Source organism: Cataglyphis hispanica, chromosome 13, assembly GCF_021464435.1.
Source record: "Cataglyphis hispanica isolate Lineage 1 chromosome 13, ULB_Chis1_1.0, whole genome shotgun sequence".
Classification (NCBI taxonomy): Eukaryota; Metazoa; Arthropoda; class Insecta; order Hymenoptera; family Formicidae; genus Cataglyphis; species Cataglyphis hispanica.
In genome coordinates, this window is record NC_065966.1 from 2,439,593 (window position 1) to 2,452,857 (window position 13,265).

At 40.7% G+C, this 13,265-nt stretch overlaps 1 protein-coding gene across 11 annotated transcripts in view; it reads right to left on the reverse strand.

The window, feature by feature from the left end:
• LOC126853951 (heterogeneous nuclear ribonucleoprotein K) overlaps positions 1-13,265 on the reverse strand; it is an 83,632-nt gene that overhangs the window by 50,259 nt on the left and 20,108 nt on the right. For 3 of the 11 annotated variants that reach the window (XM_050600204.1, XM_050600213.1, XM_050600202.1), the window contains exons 2-3: positions 9,362-9,411; positions 3,304-3,353 (exon numbers count right to left, since the gene is read on the reverse strand). The gene's annotated coding sequence lies outside the window, so the exon portion shown is untranslated. Of the gene's footprint in view, positions 1-3,303; positions 3,354-4,378; positions 4,452-4,776; positions 5,008-6,140; positions 6,379-9,361; positions 9,412-10,927; positions 11,132-13,265 lie in introns of those variants that run through there. The other 8 variants (XM_050600211.1, XM_050600210.1, XM_050600203.1 and 5 more) reach the window with 7 other exon arrangements.

The following is a 13,265-nucleotide window of genomic DNA, read 5'->3' on the forward strand; positions in this document are numbered from 1 at the left end:
AGAAAAAAATTGCCGCTAAAAAGATACTCCACCCATTCGCGACCGGTCTCGCAATTTCTTTAACCGATTACGGAGAATATTCAAAAATATAAAAAATCCGCAATATGTATGCGCATAAATATATATGTGTACATCGCCGGAGTTTCGACGTCGTTACTTAAACATCAGCGAGATTAGATCGACGATTAAATGGCAGGCGATGTAATACAAATATTATCTGTGAACAGGCGTATCCTATCAAAGCTAATACTAATTCGTATACCGAGCGAAGACGTTTCATTGACGATCATCCATTTATGGCATTTAAATACAGTCACTTTAATCGGATTGTCTCCCCTTGTATTTGGTATAAATTGAGTTAAGCTTTGTGCCAGCCAATATCAGCAAGATGGCACAAATTGACCGTGTAATATAATCACGTTTTAAAGAGTGAAGATAATGTCGATGAAGAGAACTATTAAATAAATTCGATGCACGATCAACTCTCTTACCAATGGAATACACACACGCGCACAGTACAATATGTAAAAAAAAATAAATAAATAAATAAAAGTATCATCAATAAAAGTGCATGTAAACGAAAATATATCGTCTAACTTTACAATATAAAAATTATTTTTTTTTTTTCAATCTAAATTGTTTGCGATAATATTAGTTCATAAAGTGGCATAAAAAAAATGATAATTTAGACTTTATTACAATAATTAGTAGAATTTTCTTTGTCGCTAACGAACGTGTCTACCCTCCGAAAGACGAAACAGGAATCGATCGCTGCGCACGCGTTTCTGCGGCTGATGGTTCAATTATTCCCATAAGGCGAATATCTAACGAGCTTTCACAGTGCATTCTCGTCCGTTCGTCCATCTATCCACCCACCCACCCACCCATCCATCTACCCATCCATCCATTCATCCATCCATCCGTCCGTCCGTCCGTTCGTCCAGTCGGCCAAGCTTAAAATTAGACTTTATGAAACGAACAAGCCGGAAGCTCGAGCGAGCTAGCAAATTTATTTAGCGCGAGTGCGAATTCCATCCCGTGTTGGCAAAATTCATTCATTTATTCACTCTCTCTTCTCTCTCTCTCTCTCTTGCAATAGCTATTTACAAAATTGCTGTGAAAATTTTCCTGGAATACGATGTGGGCTTGAAGTTATGTGGACAATAGAACAAACGATGACTCGGCACTTTTCCGCGAAAGTCTTTGTTTATCTCAATGGCCAAAGCTGTTATTAGAAAAAAATTTCCTCGCGTACGGTTGTTCAGTGTTCCGGAATAACACGTTTTACGCTCCGTCGCAAGCATTTTGTTAGACTGCGACTTGATTAATGTTACATAATATCTATTATGTCTACGTTTCCAGACGAGAACGCGGATTTGACGTTAAAGAGTCTGGCGTTAATTACACCGAGGGGGCGCGTGTTGTTTGCAAGAATTTCCGCAATTAAATTAAATTTGAGAAGCACATTATTTTATCATGCAGAACATTTCGTACAATTTGCGAGCAAAACTTGTCGCCCATGTCTCGATGATTGATTAGTCCTTAATTTTCCATAAAGATAATTGCAGTGTAACACAGTTTGCTTGGTATCTATTTGTCGAAACAATTATTTATTCAAGAGTATCAACAATTTTATGGATAATAAATTTCGAAATGTCGCGACGAGAGACGTCGTATGAAACAAATAAAATTCGTTGGCCAAAAGATCCAACAGATAAAATGAAAAGTGGAGCGGCGATTAGGGGGTTAACAACCGACCTATAATGCATTTCTCGCCACGGTGTCGTAAGCCGAGCGTCGTAAAAGAAAATCGTTAGCGCGCCGCGTCTGTGAAAACGTGCCGAAACTGGCATCAAGCTAGTGGCAGTTGAACAAGAATAGTAATTAGTGGGAAACACGATCTTTAACCCGACGTCATTTGTAGGCCGCAGTCGTAACAATAGAAGAAAGAGAAGCGGAAAGTTTGTAAAATTATCAGCCATTAGGAAAGGGCACGAAAAGCGTTCGCGTTTCTCAAAATAGTAGCAATCTAGACGGCGTATTGAATTTATCGTACTTGAAATATGAGCAGAATTAAATACGGAAAATCTTCGTATTTTTAAATACGAAGAAATATGCATGCTAATCAGTGCAAAATGCATTTCTGTAAATATAACGTATATCGCATCATACTATCGAGTTGCGTAAATACCGCGAAACCACCGAGCGATATTATTCCATAATAAGAACTGATTCATTCAGCGCCGTGTCAACTATCTCGTTTCAAAGCGTTAACCCTTTGCGGTCGACATAATGGTTTATGACGATGGTGTATAAAGGACATGCCGATAGCTGCAAAAGGGATTCTTGTCTCATATACGTAGTATAGTATCACGCAAAGAGATACGACGAAATAATGATCGCCGCGAGATAGAATATATGACGATGCGTGATTTTTAATCTCTGCGAGCCATTCGTTTTCGTTGCCTGGCATTCCAGGACATCGGCTCGCAGCGGCGTGTAATGGGAACGCGAGACAAGAATGAAAGATGAGCGAGATGCGTAAGGTAAGTAATCGCGTTGCTGCACAGGTGGAATCGCGATCGAAGTCAAAGTAAAATGTACACGCGATCAAGATTTTCAATTTTTTCTGTGGTTTTTATTAGAAAAAGGAAAAAAGGAAATATGTATATAAATTCACAAAAAAAAAAAATATATATATAAATAAATAAACAACTAAAAATATTTAAGAATTATTTATTGAAAAAAAAAATATAAAACGCGATATGTATTTTTTTTCAAAAAAAAAAAAATTAAATGTTAAATGCAATTCGATTTATCTGACTTGATTCGATTGTCGAGAATTTTTAGACCGAAATCGCGATGTCCGATAAGATTTGAGAACCGTTGCCGCTGCGGCGCAGGGCCGAGAAAACCATGCGCAAAGGATGAAGGAAGGGCGCAACAACAATATCGTCCTGCTCCTGCCACACGCAACCAGGGGGTAACGTCCTGTTACACCAGTCTGACCACTTCGCGTCCCTCTTTCCTAACGCTTCTCCATCGTACGCGCGCGCGCGGACCGTTTTACTTTGCACCGGCTTTGCTTTCGCCTTCACCGCGCGAAAACGTTGCGACCTGCTTTTTGCTAATCGTAATCCCATTTAACGCGTGTGTTTATCCCCGCGGCGACGTAGCCGTGATAAGAATGTTTCTGAGAGTTCTTTCTTTTTACGAGCCGCGCGCGGAAATATATCGTAACTCGAAATTTGTAAAAATTTGCAAAATAAATATTTATCATTAAAACAAACAACTGTTACTCACCGATAATGATGTTCGCCTTTGCAACCTCCGCGATGAACCAATACTAAGACCTGCACAATCAATATAGTTGCGAGTTAGCACTTTCGTCTAATGCGTGTGCGTAATATTATAATTAGCGTTTCGAGAATTAATATCTTCCTAATCTTAGCATTATTATGCGCGAAGGAAAGTATCCGCGTCCAAATATTCGCATGTCACGTTTAAAATCTTCGGGTATACCTTTGGGCAAAATTCAATATTAATTACGACGACATTCGCGTGAAAAGTTAATGATGAGCGAAATATGTCTATCTGGATAACGAATTAATACGCGACATGAAATTTTATGAATTAACTATAAATGCGAACGTCATTAAAATATACATACTATAATATGCATACAAATAAGTAAGTTTCTCACGATCAATCGGGACATTTAAACTTATGAGATTAATAATAAAAAAATCGACTGGGCGAAATAAAAGCGTGTCTCGCCGATCTCCGAATTGGTTCGCTTATTTTTGTACAATCGACGCAGAAGAACGCGCATTTATATATCTCACGTCTTCAAGCGTATCGTCATAAAACTGCGTCGAGACTTACGAGACAGAATATCGCGCAGTCACGTGTGTGCTGGAATTAATTATAAACGCTCGGCAAACTACTCATCGCCGACCGTACGCGAGCGGGACCGTAAAGCCGACGTTCCTAAAAGAAATTGCGAAACCATCGGGAGAAATAAATCGCGATTAATTGACGCGATTATCTTGCGAATCTACGCGAGGTCATCCACTGCGGGGGCTCCTCGGATCCCTCGCATCGATAAAGATGTCCTTACTCAAATCCCCGGTTGCTCAAGTCGCGCATTTATTAAGCAGCTTGTTTCGCGCATTTATTAAGCAGCGTGTTTCGCATGAAACGCGCGAGATTACACAATAAGCGGACGAGTATCAAAGGTGATAAAATTATCATAGGGACAAAATTATCGCTGACCGAGACGCAGACATTCGTTTAAGTCCGCTCGTTTGGGACGACCGATCGAATTCGAGCGTTAAAACGCTCGATCGCTGCCCTCGCGCGGATCTCAAGGACTGACCCAAGCGGAACCTTGAAGCACTTTTGCTAGATCACTGTCACCAGATATGTATAGCGAGAGAGAGTAAACTTCACAGTGCCGATCGCTCGAGTCGTGCACGCTCGCGAATCACGATCGCGCGAGCATTCAAGGTTGAAAATTCCAGACGCTCCCTCCTTTTCTCCCCTCCCCCCCCCCTCACCTACCCCATCCCATTCCGCCAGGGATAGGTCAGGGACAATGAAACGTGCCAAACGCAACGGCAGCTGCACTCAAAAGTTCGTTCAACCTTCCCACAAGGGACGTACGTAATCTTTTGTACAATAAACGGTAGCGCGCATCATCCTGTGCGCGACATTCCGGTTTCCGTTTATCGCACGTCCGGATCTCCCTGCAAGAGCCGATCGACGCGAACGAACCTGGTGAGGGCGTCCTGACGTGAGACGCGAGAACATCAACAGCCGGGACTTCGCGCCGCACTCCAATGCTTCTCTTTAGAGAAGAATGCTGCGCGAGCGAATTGCGGGTGATAATTGCGCGCGTGCAGACGCGATTGCGCCAGAACCGACACTAGGCCGAGAAAACACGGAATAAACTTCACTTCGCCAAGTGGCCGAAGCTCGTTCCTCTCCGACGAGGCACGTCCACCTCTTCCTCGTCGCGAGGAGGCTCGAATACTGGTGGGGCGAATCGCTCGCAGAGGGAGATCGTGGGGAAAGATCCGGGGAGGGAAGGGAGAGAAACGAGAGGAGCGGCGTGTATGTACGATGCGAACGATGTGTGCGTGCGCGAGCGAGTAATGCGGATGCATCGCGACGCGAGAGAGAGAGAGAGAGAGAGAGAGAATGCGAGAGCGGTAAGAGAGAAAGAGAGAGTCAATGAACGGCTCCGAGATCGCCGCGCGATGAAAATTTCACAGTTGCGGAGGCGAAGACCCCCTGCCGATGGCAGAGGTCATGCGGCGCGTGATAAGACTTTTAAGGTTTTTAGGCCAGATCGTCGCGATAAAAAGATGCACGAGTATCGTGTTTCCAGAAGAGACGCGCGCCCATAAGCGGAGGCTCTTGTTTATGCCGAAAGCGCGATTACGTCGCTTACGTGAGCGGCGAACGCTGACTAACCGCGACACTCGACACCGTCGAGATTATACGCTGTTGCCACGAATGCACCGACAAAGAATACGAAGCATCCGGCAAAAGCTACCAGGAGATGCTATAAAGAATGCCATACAGTTATTAGACAGATAAAGATTCATTAGAAGAAATTGATGCACTGATTTATAAATAATTATATAAATTGTAATTATAACTAAATTTATGATAAACTGATAAAAAATATAGAATTGTAAAATAAATTATTAGTAAAATAGAATTCTAAATTTTCCATTAGTTAACTCGATGGAAAATTAAAAATTATTCCACTATTTAGCAAGAAAAGTTAGAAAAATCATACTATTTGTAAAATACAATTAAGTATCATGACAATAGAATGAGAAAAAGCTCTACATATATTTAGAAAATTTAAAATCATGATACCTGTACAGATTCCGAATTAATTTCAAATTATTCACGTAATACAAAATGTTTCTAGAAGAATTTTATTCATATTTGAATGAAAATAAAGCTTTCTCAAACATTTCAAAACTCAGCGCATCGAACAATCTAGTTAGAACATTTCCGTGATGATGCCACGGAATCACGATGTACTGTCGCAGCTGTAGAAGTAACCTTTTAATTTTTCATTCGATTTGATAAACTCGATCGGGCGACACGTTTCGACATACCTGCGATCGGCAAAGTTCTTTCTCCCTTTGGACTCTATCTTCGTCGAGAAGAGTCCGTCGTTGACCGAACACGTCCCGTTCGTCCGCCGCACGACGACAACGAGAAAGACGACGAGGCTGACGAAGACGAGAACGACACGTACGACGTAACACAAACACGAAATCCCGAGCACAGATCGGCGGCGAATGCGCGACACCGCGGCGTAAAGTCGCACGCGTAACGGTCAGACCGATGCATGACATGCGTGTCGCACTCGGATACGGCGCGTATGACGTGGCGTGCGTGCGGAAGTATATCGATCAGCTGACGGTCGGGCGGATACTGGGCCGCTTCGCGGAATTCACCATATTGTTGCGTCGGCACGCATGCGCCAATGAGGCGCCCTCGTCCCTTCGTTCGCTCTCTCTCTCTCTCATCTTTTCTTCCCTTACTTTCTTTTACGTCTTCTGCACCCACCCGGCAATTTTGTCCGTCGTATATACAGGGTGATTCAGCAGAAATCCGCGATACGATTCCAGAATATGTTTCCAGGGGGTCATAATAATCCGAGACACGAGAACCCGGGCGCATCTGTTTATCGATAAGAAAGCGATTTTAAACGACTAAGGAAGATACTCCAGAATAAACAGATAAATTCTTTATAGAAAAATTCTCGTTCTAAAAATTATGACCGATGATAGAAACAGCTTTATGATAACCGCGAAGGCAAAACAAAATCGAATTCGCGTCTCGTATCTCTGATTCTCGCGCGCAAATATCCGGTTTCTCTCTTTTTGCGCCCACATACACATTCAAGCCTTTCCTTCTTATCGAAAGGATATATATTCCGGTTTTTTCACTTCGATATGTCGCTCCTCAATATGCTAATAGTTCGGTCTTACTTTATCGCGTACCGCTTAAATTACATCGTATTACATAAACTCCCTCCTTTCCTACTATTTCCTCTCTCTCTCTCTCTCTCTCTCTTTCTTATTTCCAACGTCTTCCACTTTTCCGATGACACGTTTCTCCGTGACTGCACTTCCATATCGCATACCCATTCGTATAATCGTGTGTTTTGTGTGTCTGTACGACTTTCTCCGATTTCCATATATTTCCGCGTTTTCAATTTTTATTTGCTCGCAATAATTTTCAGTAACTTTAAGAAATTCCCGAGCAGTCAAAGATCAAATATTGATACGAAATATCGATAACAAATTGTTACAATTGCTACGATGTTAAATCGATTGCTCTCTAATAACAATTATACAACGGAAAAATACGAAAAAAAATATTATCATATATTTCAAGTATCGAGCCGTTCTCTGCAGAATATTTCGCTCGTGTCGCTAGTATTATACGATTAAAGAAAGGTGAGTTCAATGACATGCGGACTGATTAATATTCGGTAAACATACGTAACAATCTGCTATGCTCCATCCCCTTTTTTCGCTTTTAAATTACGTCCATTCGTTTCTGCCGAGATATGGATTAACGAACCGTAACGAACGCGAAAGGATTACACTTTTCAGAGTGACGATAATGCGATGCAACGCAAAATAAGCGGGATTATAGAAAGCCGATGAACGTACAATGTTTTAAAAAATTATTCAAAAAAATATAGCTCCGATTAAACGTTTTCTAAGGAAAGATTGATTTCTACATGCAATTTCATATTTACGGGGGAAAAAAAAACGACATCGCAATTATGCAAAAATTAAAAATGCGATCGATAAAGAATTCCGACAAGCACATTAATAATTAATAATATCAGTGGCAACGCGCGTAATTGTTAGTTATCGCAACAATGATAGCTCGTGATTAAATAACGATCGACTCATTCTTGTAGAAATTCGAAGAAGACGTTTCCGTTCATTCCGTGTCGATGGAAAGTAAACGGCAAAATATAAAATAAAGAAGTAAAGGAAAAGAAAGGGAAAGGACACGGAACGAGAGCGAGTTGAATACGCTAGACTGTGATTTCACGGTTGAAACGAGAATTCAGACGCATCACGCTTTGCGATGCTCTTTCTCTTTGTCTTTTCTTTCCTTTTTTTTATTCAGACAAAAAGAAACGGAAAACTTTACTTCACTCTCGTGCCAAAAGTGAATATTCGGATGTTGCAACGGTTTACGTTAACTCCGCATTATGATGTAACGGTTTGCATTAATTAATTTTTCGGCGTAGAAAAGTAAAAAAATTAAAAATGTGTCGTGAAAGTTGCTCCTTGAAATTTCGCGCATATATAATATTTATTTATTTTGCATAATTATAAGGTATAAAATAATTTCCGCCGTTAATTTAAATATTAGAATTGTTTTTTACACATCGACGAAAGTTGTTTTATCGCGTATCATTATTATTACAATACCGGATGGTATCCACGTTACCGATGGATAATAATCTTTAATGGAGTTATATATTCGTGCACGATTATTAGCGCGGAAATATACAATTTTAACGACACATTTCATTCTAGTTTCATTAGCCGCCGGCTGACATAATTAAAAGCGTCGCGCGCGCCTTTCGCCGCGATTAGAGAATCGTCGTACGTTTCCGACGACTTGATTATCGTCTTAATCTGAGAGAGAGGCTCGCACGGATATAAATAGCGAGTCTAATTGAATGAAAACGGACACGGGGAGGGAACAGTTAGAGCTCTTGTGGCTTTTCTCATATTCGTCACCGGCATTCATTCGAATGCCAAGCGAATGCGAGGGGCGGCGGATAACATTATTCTTACGCGATCAAGTAGGGAATCACGCGAATTTCGCACGAAGGCGGCGGAAAAGCTGGAGAAATCGGAGAAAATTATACGGCGCATGAATGGCATATGCTAACCGCGACTCGTGCCTTTCCCGGAATATACGCGAGAAGGAACAATAGCCACACGGCGATTGACGATCTTATCGTCAATCTTGATACACGAGTATAAAGAATGTGAGTAGCTCGTAATTAACAATTAAAAAAAAGATATACCCGTAATATGATAATGAACGATACTTGTGCAACTTTGCTATCCTTGAAATTTTATGAAAATAGCATTAACTCGCGCGCAAAGTTTGCACGATCCATTTAAAAGTGATTTAAAGATGTGACGGACGATACATCTGAGCGTAATAAATTAATTAATGCGAAATGCTCTCCGATGCCAGACTCGATATCGCGTGACACTTTTACCTCATTCTCTCAAGTTTACGAAGCAACTAATTCACAAAGTAAACGTATTTATCGACTCACCTTGACACAGAAGTAAATTACTCCGCGATCAATGCCAGCACTCCGTCAGTCTGAAACACAAAACGCGACAGAGTTATGCTGCAGGTTCGCCACACGATCCACGACGCGAAAACTCGACAAGAAGACTGAGCTAGCTGTCCGCCAAACTCGGCGTCTTTATCACAAGAGACGCGTTGTGGAATGTTTCTATACGAAGATTGCGACACGCTCAAAGAATACAAACACGAGTGTAAACAAAAGGTGGAACGTGTTTATGTGATGATGAGCGAAATGTTATTGATTCGTACGATGTAAATATATATGATGTATAGCATATATATAAATATTATATTTCGTATCTAATCAAAAAACTGTAAAGAGACATAAATATTCTATATATGATGTATAGAATATTTATGTCTCTTTACAGTTTTTTTATTAGATACGAAATATAATATTTAAGAGAAAAATACACCTCATTTATACGAAAAGAATACGAAATATCACGAGAGTTTACGGTACAAGATATATACATTATCGAGTACAGGATTAACGCGTCACTTTATCACGAGAGAGGTAAAAAACTTAAAGAATCCTCTTAATGTGTCTGTCGTGCGAGTTTTCTCTCTCTCTCTCTCTCTCTCTCTCGAGACGGATGAAGCCAGTTCGGCGCCGAAACAACAGCGTGTCTATGCAGACGGGAATAGGTACAATAGCGTGCGATAATGAAATAACTTAATTTCGCTCCGACAAACACATAGATCAAGCGGAAAGGGACGACAGTGACAGTGGTGACTGCTGCTGGTGCGATGGTAGTGGTGAAAGTAATGGTAGTAGTAGTAGTAGTGGTGGCTGAAAGCGGGCGAATCCGATGCAAAATACGTGCTCGAGCGACAAAACGCATGTTATAGCGCAAAGTACACTGTAATCTACTCTCTCTTAGCTCGTGTTATCTGTTGAATTATCTAAGACGTACGGTCAACTGCGCTGAATTATATCGAGAGTGCCTTAAAAAATCCCGATATCGACAAACTAAAAGTCAAATCATCTTTCTACTTCTGAAATATATTAAAAATGTATATTTTCACACAATATCCTCTTCCTACTCTAATTTTATTTTAAGACAGCTACAAAAACTATCGTGATTAAAGTTTTCTAATCGAGTAAATTAAGAAGCAAGAAAGACATATGTGCGTTGATTATAACGTCTCAATAAAAATTCATCGACAGCAAATGAGGTGCAATATGTAAAAAAGAGATTATTAAAAAAATTTAAGTGTTCATATCTAGTTTGCTTAAAAAAATGCTGTAAAATGAAAATTCGAAAATCTAACATTATCATTATACTATTTTAAAGCTAATTGCATAACTGCATTCGACTGTGATACTGCGGTGCAAGGAAAATTCGTCAAAGGGAAAAATTCGCTGGAATTTCCGTTGACTCGGATTCATAGATCGAGGACCGTGACAAAGCAAGTGGCAGGTTACACAACAAAGCGAAACATCAAGTGCATCCACAAGTAGTGTGCGGTGGTCATATTGGAGACCGAGCTCCAGACCTTAAAGCTGATTGTAAAAGAACCTTACGTAGAAGAGGCTTGGCGATACCGATAATCGAGAGATAGACACAAAATCCGAATCGCTATTCGTAGGTCGCGGTTACGCGTTAAGAAGACGAGCGAGGTGATCGACGGCGACGGCGACCAAGTTCGACGACGAAGAACGACGACGGCACTTTTGCACGGTCGCAGCAGCAGGCCGATGTTCTCCGCTTCAAGTGTCCACGTTCATTTGTGAGTCCCGATGGCCTCGAACTGGTCTCTTATCCCTGGTATCGCCCAATCAAAAAACCGGCAGCGTACCGCGAGCCGATTGGTCGTGTATGGCCACCGTGAAGACTGCAATTGGTCAATCTAGTCGAGTCACCCATGGTTACCGTTTGCATCAACAACATCTACGGTCGATATTTCGCGGCTTACCCGATCCCGGTGTTCTCTTCTACGTTCAGCGTCTCGCACACACATCGCGATTAACACCTACATAACCCTTGGAGAAGGTAGGGAGGGGGAGGGTGAAATTCTCGAGGGCAACCGCTTTTCTTCCACCACCAAACCCCCGGTCGCCGTTCTATAGTACGATCTCTACCCTCCCCGAATGCTGAAGGGCTTCGAGAAAGTCGAAGGCGACCGCCACCGTCGGCTAAGGGACTTGAAAAGCTGGTACCACGGCCGCTAACGGCGTGTAACCCTCAAACATCCCCTAATGATTATATTTTTCAAGCCACCTCGCAATCTCTTTATCACGGCGAGTACGTTTTCGGCAACACGACGCAGCTACGCGAGGGATGTATTTATATAAAAATAATCGTGGCAATTAAGTCGAAGCGATAAACTTAAGACACGAAAGATTTATCGGTGTCGCCAAATCCTATTTTGATTCTCGACTCAGAGATGTAATTTGTCGACGAATAAACTCATATTTATAATGTTTTGAACAGGTATATTGCTTTCTTATAATTTTCAACCTGTACAAATAATTTTTTTTTTTTTAATAACAGTTGAAAAAAACATGTTGAAACGATATGTTTATGTTGTATAATATATAATAAAATTCAATATTTATAAAAATATTATCTTAAAATAAATTTATTACTTAAAAATAAAAGGCATAAGAAACATAAAAATATAAAAAATTATACAATTCCTAAGAACATAAAATATATCGTTATTGTACAAGTTTCCATCTCTCGCCATTCCGTAGATACACAATCGAATCTCAGTTCCAAAGTGTCGCACACACGGCTTCGTCTTCGAAGTCTAATTGCCACTTTAGCAATTGTTGAGTTAATGGTATTAGCTTCGCAGCTCTCTGGCTACATCCCAGAATTCACTGTTAGCGCTTCGCGCATCGTTTTGTCTTATTTTGAATTAAGCCGCGTGAGATGCAACGAGACCGTTAGCACTAATTGCTAATTTCGCAACGTACACCGCAAATGTGTATATAAATACCCAATTGTATTTTCTCATAACGAGCAAAATGCGATTCAATGTACATTCTATCCCGTATCGGATAGATTTGATAAATAACAATTGCATCTCGTAACTACATTAATTATATCGTAAGTTACATCATTTTCGTCATCGCGTAACGCTATTCATTGAACATCTGTATTATTTCACAAAAAAAAAAAAAAAAATTTTTAAATGACTATTTTTATTACAGAAAGATAAATTTCCTGTTTATTGAATAAAACAAGCTTGATAACAAACTCGTAATTTAAATTGTCATGATACCTGTTTCAATAAAAGCAGACAGGACAATACGCTGAAAAAGGATCTTGAATGTGGACGGCTAACAGAGAGACGCTATTAGACGCTCATCTCGACATTTGTCACGCGGAGTGTCGACGTGTCTCATCGCACTATCGAAATCCACTCTGCGCGAAGACTCGGCAAAGAGCGATTATCAAGCACGACCCGCGGTATTATTCGCGACTTTGGAGAGGAACCAGAAACGCTCGAGGCGGACATGTCCTCGTTCGACGTTTTCGATTATCTGTGTTATCGATCGCTCGGTTACTCTCGTACACCCGGTTCCTGTGATGACGAAATGAACGCGGATGCTCGAGATATCCAGCGCGGCGGTTCTACGACGACAAACGCGATACATTCATATATGTATATCTCCGCTGCGTCGTAAAAATGCATGAATATACTATGTATGACGTACATCTTAGTCCGAGAAATATTTTATTCCCCTGAAAATTTGTTACTATCAGAGACATATTTAAATTAGACAAAAAAAATTGTTTTCTTTTTCTCTTGTTTTTTTTTTGTTAAAAAATATTCATCATCCGTTCGAAAAATCATAAATAATTTTAAATTGCCAAAATCTAGGTTACGCAACCTTTGAACGGAATCAGCGT